Here is an 18,946-nt window from a genome sequence, read left to right as displayed (position 1 = left end):
ATATTCATTATTTATTCCAAATGCAATAATAGGATAGTATGTTTCCATGAATATGCCTGGCTAATCATTGGAATTATGGATTAAAAACATTGATACCCTGGGTATTTGTTTTTTGTTGTTTGTAAGAATGACAGAGATTCTTATTTTAGCCTGGGTATCTGGAGCTTTTGGGTGGGTGGTGCAGAGGGAGTGGTGGAAAATGATAGGTGATTCTAATGAGTAGCTATGATTGTGAACCACTGGTAGGATATTTGAGCAAATGTGGATACAGGAGGAAGCAAGAGGATATGAGGTAACTGAGAAAGTAAAGAGCAATATGTAACACACACAGTTTGGGGAGGGCAGTCAAAAACAAGGGTTACATTTTTGCCTTTGGCCAACAATGTAAACCTAGGGCTTGTTCAAAAGGACACTGTTGGGGTGGGAGGAAAAGAAGCAATGCTGCTGGGGGAAAATATGTATATCTAGTTTCGGATCATTTCACCACCCCAGAAATAGAAATGAGTTTTGTAGAGTTTGTCTTAACAGGCTCAATGAGTTTTTCAGTAATAAGATATGAATTAAATTATTTAAAACAATTTCTAATGAGGAAGTATTAACTCCCTTTTATAACCTTCTTATTTGAAAGTTTAGACCATAAAATAAAAGGCCATTTATAAAAACATACAAATAAACATTTTTAAAGTATGCAGAAGAAACATTTATCAATTTGCACATAGATATGTTTAACTGAAACTAGAAATAAGCCACAAAAGTAAAAAAGAAATACTATCATTACCATTTCTTTTGCATGTCCTTTCCTTAGACATTGCTCCTATTTTAAGAAAAAGTCAAAAAGATTTAAATTTTGAAATTAATAATAACATAAAGCATATAAAATAGAAGATATCAAAATTTAGAATAAAACATAAGGAGTTCCCGTCATGGCTCAGCAGTAATGAAGCCACCTAGTACCCATGAGGACAAAGGTTCGATCCCTGGCCTTGCTCAGTTGGTTAAGGATCTGGCATTGCCATGAGCTGTGGTGTAGGTTGCAGACAAGGCTTGAATCCCACATTGCTGTGGCTGTGGCGTAGGCTAGCAGCTACAGCTCCGATTTGACTCCTAGCCTGGGAACTTCCATATGCCACAGGTGCGGCCCTAAAAAGCAAAGAAAATCAAAAAACAAAAAATAATTATGATAAAACTTTTACCAAAAACAAATTGATCTCTAAGCATAAATATCTAATGATTAGGCCTTCCATGTGTTCTATATAAGGATTTTAATAAATCTTGTATTTCAATAAAACATCAAAAAAACTATTAAAATTTTTCATCTTAGCATTCTCATTCAAAGGTTCTGACCATTATTATTGGCCAAATGAGGGACTAAATAGTTCTGCATAAATTTAAAAAGCTTCTAATTAATTCTGCAATATTGTGTTTTCTTTTAAAATGTGCAATTTTGGAGTTCCCATCGTGGCACAGCCAAAACAAATCCGACTAGGAACCATGAGGTTGCCTGGTTCAGTGGGCTAAGGATCTGGTATTGCTGTGACCTGTGGTGTAGGTCTCAGACTCAGCTTGGATCCTGTATTGCTGTGGCTGTGGCATAGGCCAGCAGCTGTAGCTATGATTTGACCCCTAGCCTGGGAACCTCCCCATATGCTTCAGGTGCAGCCCTAAAAAGCAAAAAAATAAATAAAAATTAAAAAATAAAATGTGTAATTTTAATGGTTAAAATGCTTTTTTTCTAATTCAAAAATAACTTTATTTTACTAAATATATTTCTGGTAAACAATTATATATTTTATTGTTTTATTTTTGATATATTGTTTTATTTCAGATATATTTTATTTCTGTTGTAGAAAAGAAGTCATATAACAAAAATACCACTAAGACATTAATAATTTTGAAAAGCTGAAACTTTTTCAGCTCATGATGTATAAAACAAGCTTACATAGCTTAAATTGTTTTCATTTCTACCTACTATACCTATTATACCTATTATAAAGAACCTATTATAACCTATTATATAACCTATATAACCTATTATAAAGAACTACGAGAGATAAATAAAAAGGAAAATTTTGGCAGGTTCACAAACAACATACTCTCCTATTATTTCATTTGGAATAAATAATGATTACCAAATTCCTGAAATAAAATATTAATTCTTTTTCTAAAAATAGAAATTCTTGGGTTTGCTCATATTAACATCCTTAACTAAAGTTGTAATGGACCAACCAAAGATTTACTTTCTTTCTTGAATTTTTAACTCTCATTTAATTCAATTTTTTTCTTCATACTTCTTTTGTAATAGTAGTCCTGAAAGGGAGATTAGTTACCACCTGCTTTATTTTAATAATACTGCTTATAATAGTCATTATACTGAGGCAAGATTGCCTGAGTTCAAATCCCAACTCAACTACTGTTTACTATGTCCTAAGGTAAGTGACTTAATCCTTTATTGTAAAAATGGCAATAAGTATCTATCTCATGGATTGTTATGAGAATCAAATTAGTTAATGTACTTTCAAAAACACCTTAGAACAATTCCATAAAGTAAGCATTGAATAAGTATTTGTTGTTATTATTATTATCACTATAATATTTTTAGTATTTTTTGAAGTCACATTTCTTCCAGAGTTGCCATGGTGTCTGAAATACTATTTTTGTTTTTTTAAAAAAAAAATCTTAATATTAGTTGATTCTTAAATACTTGATTTTAATTTCTAATCCATCTTATAACAAACTGAAACCAAGTGCATTGGTTTGAGGTAAGGGTTAGAGGCATGATAAAAATAATTTGAAAAGAGGCAGATTTTAGAAGTTTAAAGGGCTGAGGCGATTCTAGAAGGTTATTTGCATCTCCTCCCTCTCTTCCCAGTCTCTGCCCCTACCATCTCACACCTGTATCAAGCAGCTTCATCCTTCCAAGAATAAATGATTCTATGTTGGAATTCTAAATACTTAGATAAAAGTAGATTCCACGTCCTCCTGATTAAAAATTGTGGGCAATAATATACTAAAGAGAATTTGGTTTCAAGCAAGGCAATCTGGGGTTAAATCCTTGCTCTGACATTTACTAGTTATATAACCATGGGAAATATAACAAACTTTTTGTGCCTTAATCTCTTTATCTGTAAAATGAAGCCGATGGCCATCTTGCAGGGTTGTTGAAAAGAGTAGTTTATAAGCTTACAAAGAATCAGGAATAATGTAACATAATATCATAGCTGTAAATAAAGATGTACACAGATGAGAATAGTTCTCAGAATTTTGTTATATAATCATAACAGTGAGATATGCATTCTATGAGGAAACACATGATAAAGACAACTAATTTGAGTTTCAAGTGCTATTTAGAATAAATTAAAAATTGGTGATATGATTCACTTATAAAAATAGACTTAAGATCCACCTATTCGTTGAATTTCTAAATATAGTAGATAAAAATGTGGTTTTGAATTTTATTTTTATTTCAAATTAAAGATTTTGTGATGAGGAATACATTTGCTAAAGGCAACATTTGCAATTTGCTTATCAAACCCCTTCATTATAGATGGGCAGATGGTAATTAGTATGTAGAGGTAGTCCATAAAATTTTTCAAAGGTTTTTAGATTATTACCAGCCAGGAAAGAGTGCATTAAAATGCAACTAAATAGGGAATTATCTATTTGCTTGTTTTGTGTTAAGTCCCTGAGATTTATTCCAGTGAGACCAATAAGCAGAAAGAATGAAATAAAAAAGGCAGAAGGCCAAAGTGTCATAAATGCTGTTAAAGTATTCGATAAAAGCTATCCACTTGAGGTTCATTGCAACACAGTGGAAAAAATGATCTTCCCATATTTAGACACAAGCGATAGCAAGCCAAACACTCTGAAAAAGATGTGATACTGTTATACAACAACACACAGAACCATATTTACTTTATTATTGCTACCTATGTGGCCTACAGTGTTCGTAGGAAAACTGATTTGATGTACACGATATAATGTTTGGAAGCTGCTCTGATTATTCTACCCTAATTAGCAGGATGTCTGGTAAAAGTCAGCAAACAACACAATCCCTCAGTTTGGTACTAAAAACTAAGTCTTAAATCTCCATAATATTTTTAAAACAAACAAACTAGGACATGAATTTTTTTTTCCTGGATTCATCTTTTTCAAAAATTTCCAAGATCCTTCCAGTCGATACATAAGATAGGGCACATATTGTCAAGGATAAGTTGTTAAAGTGAATATGAAATGTGCTTCTCAAAATATCGTTTACACATTTACCAGATGGTAAAATAAACATGTAAATTGTTATCAAGTATACACTAAGTTTGTATTAAAATTTTATGCACTGTAGGAAGGGTGTAAAAATTATCACATATTGTATTACTTGTTCACTTAATAGTTTATTAGCATTTCATAAATATTTTCTTTAAGAAAAATGTTATTTAAATGGCCAGAGGATTCATATACTGCTGAGCAGAACTGAAAAAGCTATGACCCTCATTAGAAAATTAGCGAATAACCAATTTTCTTTTAACCATTCATTAGTCAAAGTTAAAAAGAATATTTTTTAAAATTCCAACTAAATCCATAAGTTAACACAGTTAATACCTTTGCGAGCTATGGCATTAAATAAGAAAGCTAGTTTGTTGGCCATGTACACTATTATACTGAGGACTATCTAGAACACACCAGGTTATATAGAGTCCTCTGCCCACTGTTGTTAACTAGTATATAATAAACAATAAGTATTGATCAAAGGACATTGACAAAAATAGTAAAAGAAAATTAAATCTCTGTCAATCTTTTCAATTCAATCTGGGTTCATACTTCATGGACAAAGGTTTTGAATGTCAATAGGTGCACTTCACAACACCTCCAGTCTCCTTTAATCACAAGTGGGTTTAAACACAAGTTTTAATGCACAGTGCTGGCATTCGTGGCTTTAGTTATCTGCCACATTTATTAGCTCCCCTGCTATATTGACCACATCTATCTTCAACATGTTGCTAAAGAGGTGGTATTATTATTATAATACAATATTTAAGGCAGAATTTCTGCAGTAAATCTACCTTTAGAATGAATCAATAAGCCAATCATCAAAGCTTAATTAACATACCTCAGAAATACATGATGATTTAAAGGAGACTGTTATAAAATTTAAGGAGCTCTTTTTTAACGTTTCCACCAAAACAACTATTTTGATTTAAGAGATCCTAGAAGTCAGGAGAAGAACTCAAAGCATCCGGTCCAAGTATAAAATTTCCCTGAGGATCCATGTTTTAAAAGAAATCCATAAGGAAAGGATCAATGAATCACAACAGGAAAGTTCTTTGAGGGTCACAGAAGTAGCCTAATTTATTATTATGATTACCCAGTTCATGGAGATAAACAATATGATAAAATGGAGTTCAAAGACCTGTCTGCTTCAGCCTAGAAACCTGGAACCTAAAACCATGGGCTTTCAGAGCTTCACATACCATATTCAGGACTTTTATCTTCCAAGAATAGGGTAATAATAATACCAATAATATACGATAATCCATTGCAAAGTCTGGGGGCTTTCACTGAGTGGCTCCTAAAAAGCAGGGGCACCAAAATCACGGAACAGAGTACTGTTCTTGCACTGTGTTCCCAACAACCTAGATACTGGAGCTCTCCTCAGGAGTCATTCGAGGAACTGACAGAGAAAGGTCTGGTGACCAGAAATCCAGAGACCTCATCCTGCTTCAACAGAACACCTCCACCTTTACATGATTTATACTCTGCACTTTGAAAAAGAACTATGTTGGTAAAACTTTTTTAAGTATGAAGACCACCATCCTCCTTGAGGACTTTAAAGAGACTGAAAAATCAGTATCTTGTTAGCGCTTCGTTCTAATGAATGTGTTATCTAAAATACGAATTAGCTTCTGTGCCTTATAGTTCATCTACCAGTCAAGAGAGTAGTGTAGATCATGTGGGGAATATTTTAAAAATATTTGATATTTGTAAGTTTAAAAAGTGGCTCTTTTTATTAAAAGTAAAATGTGTAGGATATAAGCTAATTAAAATTCAATAAGGCAATGTAATAGTTTGCTCACAACCTGAAAAGGAAAAAGAGAAGCAGGTATTTATAACTAAATTCTACTTGATGATACTTTTTGATTTGTGAATGCAACAATTCTATCAAAACATTTAAACAAATAAACAATTTGCTATTTCTTTTTCCTTATATATTGATGGTTTGGTTGAACAATGAAAAGAGATTTTATGTCCTGCAATAGGTTGTTGACTAACAAAATAATAAAATCTGCAGAGCACTCCAATATGCAAAGTGCAATCATAAACATTATTTAATAATGAAATGGTATAAATATTCATTTTTGTTAATAAAAATCATATAAATACCACATTCTACCTTCAAAATTTTCAGCTTGTTTTAAAACGAAAATAACATGTTTTCCTCCCAAATGTTTCTTTTTTTTTTTTGGCTATGCCCCCGGCGTGTAGAAGTTCCCAGGCGAGGATCGAACCCAAGCCACAGCAGTGACAACACTGAATCTTTAACAGCTAGGCGTTCATGGAACTCCCCCCGCCACACACACACTCCTAAATCTTTTAAGTAAAACGAACAACCTAGAAAGGCATATAAAACTATTCCTGTAAGTTTTCTCTTATACTATCACACATCCCATACCCCAAGATTATGCATCCTCCAAAATTATATGTTCTCTAGCTAGTGGATACCTTTCTATTTTAGATGCCAATTTCTAATTTCATCAATATAATCAAAATTTTAATTATGTCAAGACTGACACAGTTGGAACTGATAAGTGGGTGAGGAAATAAATTCTCATATACTTATGGAGTAACTGTAAATCGATACAGCCTTTAGCCCAGAAATTCCACTTTTAGGAACTTACCCAATAGATATCTAACACAAGTATACAGGGATAAATGTATAACTTAGCATTTTTTACAATAGCAAAAACCTAGTAACAACTACATGCACATCAGGAAGGACTAATTAAGTTAGTTAAGTTAGGTATAATTTACCCATACAATACTAATAGTTAAAATGTTAAAAGAATGCAGTCAATATGTACTGATTTAGAAATACAGATTTAATATACAATTAAGTGAAAAACACAAGTTGCACAACAGTACACATGGTTTCTTCTAAAGGAATCATAGTAAAAGTCAGTTAAATTTACTCAGATTGGGTTATTTCCATTTAATCAGAAGCCTAGTTTGTCTTAACCTAACACTCTAAGGTGTTCTATCAAGGTGTTCCACGTTATGGCATCCAGCCTTGCCAAACCTACCATTTTATTACTTCCTCTACACATGCTATTTCACAAGCATCAAAACTATTACCTATTTCTCAGATAGGCCTCTCCTTCTCTACCTCCTACACTTAGCTTAAAACTTTTTTTTTTCCTGTCCAGAATACGTTTCCAACCTCTGACTTCTGCAAATCCTGGCTCGATAAGTAACACATTCATAAAGCCTTCCATGATTGCCTCAGCTAATCACACCTTCTCCTAGGGTTCCAAAGAATTCTACCTGTGCTCCTCCTCCAGATTTCATTATGCAATACAGTTTTTCACAAATCACAGAGAATCCATATTTAATTCATCCTACAGTTTTCATGGTGCCTTATCTAAGCCTCTATCATAGCAATCAAAAAGGGCTTGCTATAGTAAAATATTCACATCAGTAACGTTCTTGTTGTTGGAGTTCCCATTGTGGCTCAGCAGTAACCAGCCTGACTAGTATCCATGAGGATGCGGGTTTGATCCCTGGCCTTGCTCAGCAGGTTAAGGATCCAGAGTTGCTGTGAGCTGCGGTGTAGGTTGCAGACACTGCTTGGATCCACGGTTGCTCGTTGCTGTGGCAAAGGCCAGGAGCTGCAGCTCGAATTCGACTCCTAGCCTGGGAACGTCTATACAGCACTGGGTGCAGCCCTAAAAATACCATTTTAAAAAAAAAGCTCTTGTTGTTATCAGTTTATTTTAAAGATTCCCCAATCCTTCTGTGAAGAGGAGCTACTTTTGATTTCTAAAAGTCATGAGCACAAGAGTGATAGAAGAAGAGAAAGGAAATTTTCTGAACTATAATAATCCTAAACAAAGACATGAAATGGGGGTGTACCACTGTCCATTATAACTCTTCTTTCAACTGGCAGTCCACAGGGAAAAAAAGGAGTGGTCAGACAATAAGTTTGGAGATCAGGGAGGCTTTCGAAATAATGACGGAGAAATCCTGAGCTTTGGTTCAGGTATTCCTATCTTAGAGAGTACACAATGGAAGTACATATTCACTAGGATTTCTATGAAATGAACTATTACATCATTGCTTTCAGTTTGTAATAAAAATAAACTAAAACCTTTCATTTACTTGTAGTTTAACACTGCAAAAAGAGCAAGAATAAATAAAAGCCATTAGTTTAAAGATTTCATTTTAGAAATATTTGTATCCTCCTTCTTGCCAAATTGCATTCACTGATAAACAGATTTCATTTCTACCATAAACTTCCCTTTTTTGTTATCTAGTAAAAATAAGGAGTAAAAGTAATCAAAAGATTGGCAGATGGAAACAAGTGAGAAGCAATATACACAGATAATTCAGAAATAGGAAATGTCTGAATTTTTAAAAAGTGACTATATATCATTTGTAGAAAATATGCTAATTGGACAAACAAAAGAAATATAATTTATACAAATAAAACTTGCATATCTAAAAAATTCTAATACATTCTTACTTTACTCTCTTAAAAGGCTCAGTAAAATATGATTAATAAAATCTAAGTTCAAAAAATATTTAAAAATCCAAAACAAGGAGTAAACTAAAAACTGTGCATTTGTTCTCTATTCCCTTTACCATTTTTCAATCTGGAAGCACTTCTAAATTTAGGAGTGAGCTATAATAAGCCATGGTCAAATGACTGTCTAATTTCTTGAACATTAATAAATACTTAATTCCAGCACAGATGAAATATTGCATTTGGAGAGGTGGATAGTATGCAGTGTAAAAAATAAGTGGAATCAATAACTTTAACTTTTCTCCTTCTTGGTTCTCTTTTATTTTAAAATCCCAGAACCTGAAGACTTCTAAAGAGTGAATGAACTGAATCGTTTGTATATAACAAAAGCATTATAATTCTTCTAATACTTTAAGCTTAGAAAATCCCAAAATATATTTAACCAAGCTTTTTCCTATTAACCTTTTGAATTTTAACTATTTTGAGTTCTATAGCCAATGAATTTGCATATTCTAAACTATATTTCTCAGCAAATAAACAAATTTCATTTCATCCTATCCTCTAGTTATGAGATAATGCTTCAACACATAGATATTATATAAAACACAAACAGCTCAATTCAAACTAACTTATTATTCCTAGAGATAATGATAGAAAATAATAACCTTCCATACTTGAGTGGGTTCTGAATCTGAATGAAACAGAAATGCAAAATTTCTGTGATATTTCTGTTATAATATACTGAATACAACAACTTCTCAAATATGCAAATTAATTTGTGACTCAGTTTGCTGGGTGATGTTCACATCATGACTCAAATGGATGCAACCACTTAAAAATGAATGACTTGGGAGGTTGCCATGGACTATGAAGCTATCTGAGTAAGTAAGCTGCTTGTATCTGGCCTATATTAAGGGTAAGAAATTTTTCCATCTAACCGATTTTGGAGGTAATTCCTCTATAACCAAATTGAAATATGGTATATTGCTGGCACTGCTATACTGACTTCCTACCCTAGAAATCTGTATTTGTCCAATGGATTAGAACTATTCTGGATACTCTGACATTTATTCTTTTGAGAATGACATCAAATGTCAAACATGCAATACTTCCAGACAACCTTCCAATTTCAGTGTATCTAGATAAAGGCTACCTTATGGATGTCTGTAGAGCTTCCAGAGACAGCACTAATCACCACGTTTTAATCATGATAAGCCAGAGGAGGAGTACAAATGCTTCTTCTATATAGAAAGTAAGAAGACAGTGTTCTTCAGTTTGCTTTTCTTTTACAGTCAAGGGGATAGGCTGCCTGTTCTAAAACATGACCATACTGCTACAAAGTTTAAAAAAAAAGTTATTTGAAAGTAGCTATTTTTAAATCTATGAACTTATTTCCATTTTTAAGAAAGTACTCTAGGCAAGAAATTATAATGGACAGATAGTTTGCTGCCATGGTTAATAGCTGCTAAACTAAAAACAAACAAACAAAAAAAACTTCTGCCTTTTCTTTTATTACAAAAAAAAAAAATCAGGAGTTCCTACTGTGGCACAGTGGGTTAAGGATTCAGCATTCTCTGTGGTGGCTTGGGTGGTTGCTACAGCTTGGATTCCATGCCATGGGTGTAGCCAAAAAAAAAACAACAACAACAACAAAAAAAAAAAAAAAAAAAAAAAAAAAAAAACCTCAAAAAAGGCAAACAAACCAACCAAAAAACCTAAAGGAGTGTTTCCTGATTTTGCAGCACACTGCAGTCACTGAGCAATCTTTTCAAAGCACTGATGCCTAGTTCTCACCACAAAAAATTCATATTCTGATTTATTTCAGATAGGGTGCAAATCCAGAAAACAGAATGTTTAAAATCTCCCTTCATAATTCTGGAGTTCCTGTCATGGCGCAGTCGTTAACGATATCCGACTAGGATCCATGAGGTTTCGGGTTTGATCCCTGGCCTTGCCCGATGGGTTAAGGATCCAGCATTGCCGTGAGCTATGGTGTAGGTCACAGACATGGCTCGGATCCCACATTGCTGTGGCTCTGGCGTAGGCCGGTGGCTACAGCTCTGATTAGACCCCTAGCCTAGGAACCTCCATATGCTGCTGGTGCATCCTTAGAAAAGACAAAAACAACAACAACAAAAAAAAAACTAAAATCTCCCCCCTTGATGATTCTAATGTGAAGCCAAAGACCTAAAGGATAGGAGAAGTTGCTGATAGCCTCTTTCCTCCATCCAGCTGCATTAGCATCAAGAAAGGGAAAAAGCCATACAAAGAACCACACCAGCAAGTATGGGTCTGCTTATCCCAAAGACTAGAAGTAACGTCCATTTCAATAACTCAGTATGCTTGTAGAAGTTCCCACTGTGGTGTTGTCTCTGTGTCAGCATGGCCAGGCCCAGTGGGTTAGGGATCTGATGTTTCCCCAGTTGTGGAGTAGGTCTCAGCTGCAGCTCAAATATGATCCTGGACAGGGAACTTCCATATGATGCTAGTGCAGCCAAAAATATGTAAATATATATATGCTTGGAGTAAGTATGTGTGTGCTCATGAGTGAGAGAGACAAATGTAAGTTGTCTTGAATAAAATCTAGTGATCTCAAAGAGAACTTAAAATTTTTAATTGCAAATCATGATGGAAAGAACATTGTAAACGACAAAGTCTCTGGATTTTTATATCAGAAATCCTTTATACCATACATTCAAGTAGATTACTAAACAACAGTAACAGTGATTCATTCTGTTTTGCTAATACATATATTATGCCATTCTAGGAAAGAAATATTAAGATGTAGAGATGTAAGAGGAAACTGAGGACTTTCTAGGCTAGTCAAATTAATAGTATGTCTATGGCAATGTTTCTCAAACTTCAAGTCATTGTCAAATTTACTAGGTCATAACCATAATTTTCTTTTCAATGAATTTGAACATAAAAGAAAAAAATACCAGGGGTATCGAGTGTGGTAAAGGCAAATGTTTTATGAAACGTGTGTATTTATTTATTCCTGTGAGTCAAAACTTTGAAAGCCACTGCTCTAGAAGGTGTTCTGCCCTGGCTCAGAACATCTGAACTCAAACTACAGAGAAAGTCAGAGATCCACCAAAAAAAAAAAAAATTCTTTAAAGCTGGAAGACACTTAAAATATTTTGCTTATTTCATTTTGCAAATGAGGATAGTGAAATCATAGAAAATGTCTCATGTTCAGTGTTTTCCACTACACCTTAGGAGTCAGTTTCCTTTGAGACCCATATTTACAAAACAAATTGAAGGCAAATATCTTACATACTAAATTGCCTTAGCACCAACTACGGATTTGCAATCATTTTATGTGAAAATTTCTTTGTCATGGTGGCATTTTCACCAACTTCCTACTCAAATAGAAATTATACTATGTGCAAATTAAGTAATAAATGTAAAGGTTCTTGATGCTAGTGCTCAGAGGCACAGAATTCCTTTCATAGATAAGAAATTATTGGGTTTTTTTTGTTTGGTTGGTTGATTGGTTGGGGTTTCTTTGCTTTTTAGGACTGCACCTGCAGTATATGGAGGTTCCCAGGTTAGGGGTCCAATCAGAGCTACAGCTGCTGGCTTACGTCACAGCCATAGCAACTAGGATCCGAGCCACATCTGCAACCTACACCACAGCTCACAGCAACATCAGATCCTTAACCCACTGAGCGAGGTCAGGGATTGAACCTGCAACCTCATGGTTCTTAGTCCGATTCGTTTCCGCTGCGCCACGATGGGAATGCCAAGAAATTATTTAAAGGGTATATCTTCAGGCTCCAATAAGAGGTCCTCAAAAAACACACAATTATGACAGTACCTAGGACTGCAAGACGCACGGAGTGTCAGGAATTCACCAGTCACTATTCTTGACTTTATGTTCTCTTTCTCTAGTTTCATTATGGTGTTATATACAGACACACACACACACACACACATGCACACACTTATATTTTGAAAGATTACTTATCTGTAAAAAGAATTGAAAATGAAATTTAAAAACCATGTAACTTAAACTCCAGAGTAAGGAGTTTCCTAAAAAGTGGTGATGCAAGTAAAACAGTTTCTCCTGATCTGTAAGTCCTGAATTTCTTAAGTTAGGTAGTTTATTTTTTGTAGCTATGGAAAGGAAAGGGCTAGTAGTGATATCATTAATAAGATATTGTACACACAGTTGTAGAACCTTAAAAAAAAAAAAGGAAAAAACCCTGGAGTTCCCATTATGGATCAAAGGAAACAAACCCAACTAGTATTCATGAGGATGTAGGTTCAATCCCTGGCCCCACTCAGTGGGTTAAGGATCTGGCATTGCCCCGAGCTGTGGAACCATGGTGTAGGTTGCAGATGCCACTTGGATCCCAAGTTGCCGTGGCTGTAGCATAGGCCAGCACCTCAGCTCAGATTCAACCCCTAGTTGAGGAACTTCCACATGCTATATGTGCGGCCTTAAAAAAAAGAAAGAAAGAAAGAAAGAAAGAAAGAAAAGACAGAAAAGAAAGAAAAGAAAAAAACCTTCCTCCTTAATGGTGCTAGCACATATACTTCACATTCCAATCTTCTTAAGGGGTTAAATTGACTAAGAAAAATCAAATTTTTAAAATTCATTTTAATCTTCATCGTGTTAAACTTAAGACAAGAAGAACATGAGTTGGTATCAGACAGTTCAAGGAAGAACAAATAGAAAAATCCAAAATGTCAATTTAAATGTATCAGGCTACAAGAAATAAGAAACTAAAAAGTAGGTGAAGGCTGTTAGGCAGTGAGTGGAATGTAAATATTAAGATAACTAGTACTAGATCTTTTTTCCCACCCTATTCTTCCATAGTACGTCTGGAAAGTTTTCTTAGAAGAGGTATACGAGGACACACCCTGTGAAAAGCAGTCCTATAGAAACCTAGAAACTGCATAAATAAATGAAAGCAGAGAGACTCATGAAAGAAAAGTTAGAGGAAGGAAGGGAAAGTGAAGAAATTGCAGAATCTGTAATTGTGAATCACCCAAAGGGCTAATTATGATTTTTAAATAGCTAAGAGAATAAAGATTAGTCTGTAACAAGGCCATTACATTTGGTTAAGGGCACACTGGTAAATGTAGTAAGAAAGATTTTAATGTCTGTCTGTGCAAATGAGGAAGCTGAATTGAAAAGGATCAAAGAAAGCATTGAAAGATGGGTCCCAAGTACAAAAGAGACCAGGGATAAATGAGCACATCACATAGCTAAAAATGTTAGCGATAGAGAAGAGAACAGAAATAATGATACAAGAAAAATACTGTCCTTTCACAAAAAAAAAAAAAAAGAAACAGAAGTAAGTAAATACTGGGAGAAGGGATTATAGTAGTATATAGAAAAAACACACAAAAAACAAATGAGGGAGAAGTTAAATGAAAAAACATATTGTATCTGATATTTGTCTTGAAAAATTTACAATTGCTTTTGGGGAAAGCATAAAAATTCTGATCTCAAATAAACAAACTGATGAATCAAGCATAGAGTTTATAAAGATTCAGGTTCAGGGTGGTAGCATAAGAAGGAAGAGTAGGTTAAATAAGAAAGTTGTTGGCAAGAGAGGCAACAAGGGCAAAATGAGTGTCAGGGAGACAGCAGAGTTGGAGGAGGAAAGAACAAATTTGTTGAGGAGGAAGTCAGTATGTTTCTTTGACTTTCTCCACAGGAACAAAAAACAGAATGTGAGCATAAATTAAGAGAGTGAATCCCAAAGGTGAGTGAGCTCTAAGGATTATTTAGAACGCAGCCATTAAAAATATATATAAGTAGGAAAAAAAAGCTTTCATTTGAACAAAATAGATAGCATTCGATGGCAGGTGAACTGTGAAAGGGTAAGTCCTCATCACAGCTTCTCTTTTCTCAAAGGAAGGTGCTGAGCAGTAAATGTTAATGTTTGGTAAAATTATATCCAAAACCATAAATTTTTAACTAAAAACCAGGTCAGGTTATAAGAGCACTAACCACCTTTGAAACATTTTTAATTAGAAATAATGGTTTGGCCTTTTGTAAAGTCCCAACTGAGAAAGCCATTCAAAATAAGAGACAGCTATATGAAAATTGAGATGTTTTCATAAAATGTCATTGATGATTGCAGATGGCCTAAGCTAAAACTATATAACATCTATGTGTATTTTATCCACTGAAGCCCAGGGATGTTAAACTTAAAATATATATGTGATAGGTTAATATTGTTAATGGAAAGATTAAACTATAAGAAAGTTATGATTACATAAAATAGCCTATAATTTCACTGTATTACAAAGGGAGTGAGATGATTTTGCTAATTCATGTTTTAGATACAAAGAAAAGAGCTCCCAGTGCAGAGGAAGAAAAACACATCCTGGAGCCTAAAAAAAATAACCTTTTGTTGACAGAAGACAGCAAATGTTTGAATGCTCACAAGTGTGCATGTCACTATTCAAAAAGAATATTTAAAACACACAATTCAACCACACAGTGCTTTCTATCAACTTTCAAAGGCAGCCTTACTTGTGCCCACAAATGGCAGCCCAATAGACAGTGACATCAGACCTAGAAATGATGTGGCCTGTATAGTATGCAGTGAAGTGCAGTGCTCTACTTGTTTGCAATAGTTTTATTTTTCGACTAGTTTTTATCACACTTGGCATGAACAAGGGAACATGTGCTTTGCTAAATTTGAACTTTTAAGATGAGACTGAATTAACTGAGAACCAAAAAATTGCTTCTGAATTATCCTAAGATTGAAAAACGCCTTCCCCTTCATACTAGGGATGACAAATACATCTTAAAAGATGAAATGTGAGCTAGGAAGATACCTTCAACCAGAAAGATCAATTAATTTGCCATTTCCTGAAACTTAGTATGTATATATATTATAATGTATATGTAATACATATATATACTAAGTATAACTCTTGCCCCCAAACTTAAAGTTAACCTTATATTCTTTTTTCCTACCAGTATTAGAACATAACTATATTAGCTAAAATAACCAGAAGCATATCCCTAGAGACGCTCTCCTTCCTAAATTCTCTCTTCCTCTTCTTGAAAGGTTTGCCAGGATACACAAGTATAAGTGCTCTGTACATAAAATGAGTGCCATGTCATGCAGATATTTTTAAAGAGTTGAAACCCCAAATAATTTTAATATAAAACTCAAGTTATAAATCACAGGATATGTTTATAAGGAATCTAGTGATAAGTAATAGGTCAAACAACCTGAAAGAATCAGCTTGTGGTACAAGCTTCATTGCATTAATAATGTCACAGTTAGTATGTTTATTAAATTAAATATTACCAGCAAGGGTCTTCTAAATGCCACGTTCCTAATACTAGATCACATATTTATTTCAGAGTTAGCATGGTAAGAGGGGGAGCTATCACTGGAAGGTCTATTAAGCCATGTTTTTTTTTTTTTCATTGCTTTAATGGAACTATTCAAATCAAATTTTTCACGCCATGCCTTGAACACCGCTGCAAACCATACTGTGGGTGTAAAATACATGCAAGGCAGATATAATCAGCTCAGATGAGACCAGTGACTTGTACACCATCAAGTTTACTTTATTGTGAAAGCAGTAGGGTTTTCTTTCAAATGAATATATTTTTAAGTATGTTGCAGTCTAACTTACAAGCTGAAGACCAGAGCCAGGAAGACATACAAATCTCACAGCAACTGAATAAAACCAAGCATAATGCCATGTCTCTGTCTTCCTTGAGTCATCTTGTTCTGGCAAAAGAAAATCTGATTGTCCAAAAGTAAATCTTGCATTCAAATTGTAACTTCAATAAATCATACGGGTTCAACTTATTTAAAAATTATCAGCCGCCTTCTAAAAGATTGAGTCTACTGATATTATGCTGAAAATTTACTCTTTCAAATATTAAAATTAGCCAAGCAATTGCCCACCTACCAGAGTAAATTAAATATTTTAAAAATTGAATGCTTATCACTGGTTTTTAAAGTTGCTGACTTCTTCAAAGTAAGTTTGTCTAAAAATAAGAATATTTGTTGCTGTTTTCCTTTGGGAGATCTAGACTGGTTTGTTTGCCTACAGGATCATAAGGTCTATGATTTTTCCTACCTCCATAGTAAAATGCATACATGATAAAATAAGACGTATACACACAGAAAAGGTGTTGTACCAGAAGACTAGCAAAATATTTTATAAAATCACTTATATACACAAACACGTTGCCCAAATACTGCTAGTGTATTTAAAATTCTCAGAGAAGGTAAATGGTCTCTATTCATCAAGGCTTTAGTTCCTAACCGGCACCCTAAACAAAAAGTACATCTTTGAAAGCTTCAGGGCTAAAAGATAAATACTTATCACACACACACACACACACACACACACACACACACGCACGCGAGTCACTGTGAGTTTTGCATCAATGTAACTGCAAGAGGGAACAAGGTTCATAAAGTTCTCCGTAGACCTTAAATTACTACATTTTAAGAGCTCAGGGTATGTCAGTTCTAACGAGGCAGAAACCACCTGATTTTTGAAAGAAACTGTTCAGGAAGTTTCTGCTAGGCCTAAAAAGGCTCTTCCGACCTAAATCCTAGTCAGGTGCACAGCGTGGTTCTGGTGGAGTCGCCTGTGGGAGTGCTGCACCGAAGGCCAGAGTCATGGCCTCAAGCCACACTCCACCTGACTCTTGAAAAGACAAAGAGACCCGCCTGGCCTCCGGGGGACATGAGCTGGGGCCCCAGTTTAGATTCGCAGCCTGGATCCCTTGCCTGGACCCCTAACCTGTACCCCCGGCCTGGACCTGCGGTCAGGACAGGCAGGGCGCAGCCACCCACCCACCCAACGGCGAAAGCAGAGCCTGGGCCCAGGCGGAGCGACGGAGGCAGCTCTTCAGAGCAGCCCCCGTGCTGGCCGGGCCAGTGCGGACGTCGGTCCCGGCCGGCCTGGGCTCCCGCACGCCCGGACGATAGGCCCAGGCCCAGCTTCAACCTCGTCGGCACGAACAGGACGGCCCTGGCGCCCGCGGCCGCATCCTTCGACCGCAGCGCTCTAGTGCCCGCCTACCGGCTGCCCTGACCCACTGCGCCAGCCTGGAAAGTGAAGAACCGAGGGCGCAGCGTCTCTGGGCTCGAGAGGCGCCCTGCCCGCCGCACTCAGCCCCTGGCGGGTGGTGGGAAAGGAGTTAAGATGGCGCAGGTTGCGAGTGGCGGGAAGGCTTGAGCCAGAATAAAAGTGCTAACCGCACGCTCGCCTTTATCCCCCCCCCCTTTCTCTTTAGAAAGCTGAGGATATCTACAGTTTATGAGGAGGAGGTTTCGCCATCCTGCTCTGTCCCAACTTTGATTCCTATCCTCATGGAAATAAAAAGGCCCCTCCAGGTCTAAACCAGGACGCGAACTTCAGTTCCCGCAGGCCCTCCCAAATCCAAACTGATTTCCTAGGAACAACAGCAGCCTCTCAGACACAATGACAGTGTCTCTTCACTAAACATCCAAGGCTCCTTGGAAGCGAGGAGAAATGATCATGTTTGAAAGGGACAGGAAAGCACACTGCCTCCGAGAAAAGCGCGTAGCTGCAAATTTACCTCACGCTGACTCAGTCCACACAGCAGATGGTGCAGAGCTGCAAGGGAAACGACCTTCCCAATTTTTTTAAGTACTTCCTATTAGCAGCTAAGTGCGTCTTTCTGTACAAGGCACTACGTTCCTGTGAAATCTATCCTCGGCTTCTAAGAGCTTCGTTTCCGCACATGACACCGACTCCTTTGCTCTCGGTGACTCTGGCCCAAGGGCGGCGGGCCTGGCCGGACGCCGCACTCCGACAGCCAGGCCTCCCGCCCTGGAGACCCGCGAGGCCCCCGCAGCCCCTTGCCCTCCGCCTGCGCGCCCCCCGCGCTCCCGGCCGCACGTGCGCCTCCGGCTCCGCGGCACCCGCGGTGAGGTCGCAGGAGTGCAGAGCCAGTGGTTGATTACAAGAATATACTACTCCACTTCACTCGCCACGCAGGCACTGTGTTTGCTACTTTTTGTCCTCTTGTTTAGTTCTTAGGTGTGGGAAGGGAGAAAGAAACACAAAGGAAAATCAGTCATCGCTTTTCTATGTGACAGACAGAACTCCGCGGAACGCCGTCTAGTGGTGAAAATGTCCAGGGAAGGCAAATCGGTTTTGTTCCCCGCCCCCCATTCTCATTTTAATCGCAACTTTGAAGCCTCTTTGCATCCGGCAAATTGCAAAGGGGGATACAGGACAATC

At 36.4% G+C, this 18,946-nt stretch overlaps 1 protein-coding gene across 12 annotated transcripts in view; it reads right to left on the bottom strand.

The window, feature by feature from the left end:
• The window catches only part of SLC4A10 (solute carrier family 4 member 10), a 428,088-nt gene extending 409,554 nt beyond the window's left edge, over positions 1-18,534 (bottom strand). For 9 of the 12 annotated variants that reach the window (XM_085001241.1, XM_085001266.1, XM_085001254.1 and 6 more), the window contains exon 1: positions 18,279-18,534. The gene's annotated coding sequence lies outside the window, so the exon portion shown is untranslated. Of the gene's footprint in view, positions 1-17,758; positions 17,887-18,278 lie in introns of those variants that run through there. The other 3 variants (XM_085001251.1, XM_085001245.1, XM_085001272.1) reach the window with 1 other exon arrangement.
• Between the last annotated feature and the right edge of the window lie 412 nt (positions 18,535-18,946).

This window comes from Sus scrofa, chromosome 15 (assembly GCF_054392235.1).
Source record: "Sus scrofa isolate SSC_HxYL_T2T_F1_AM1 chromosome 15, Sscrofa_HxYL_maternal_Yorkshire_Landrace_v2.0, whole genome shotgun sequence".
Lineage (NCBI taxonomy): Eukaryota > Metazoa > Chordata > Mammalia > Artiodactyla > Suidae > Sus > Sus scrofa.
Note: the sequence above shows the minus strand (reverse complement) of the source record. Positions and strands in the feature narration are given on the sequence as shown.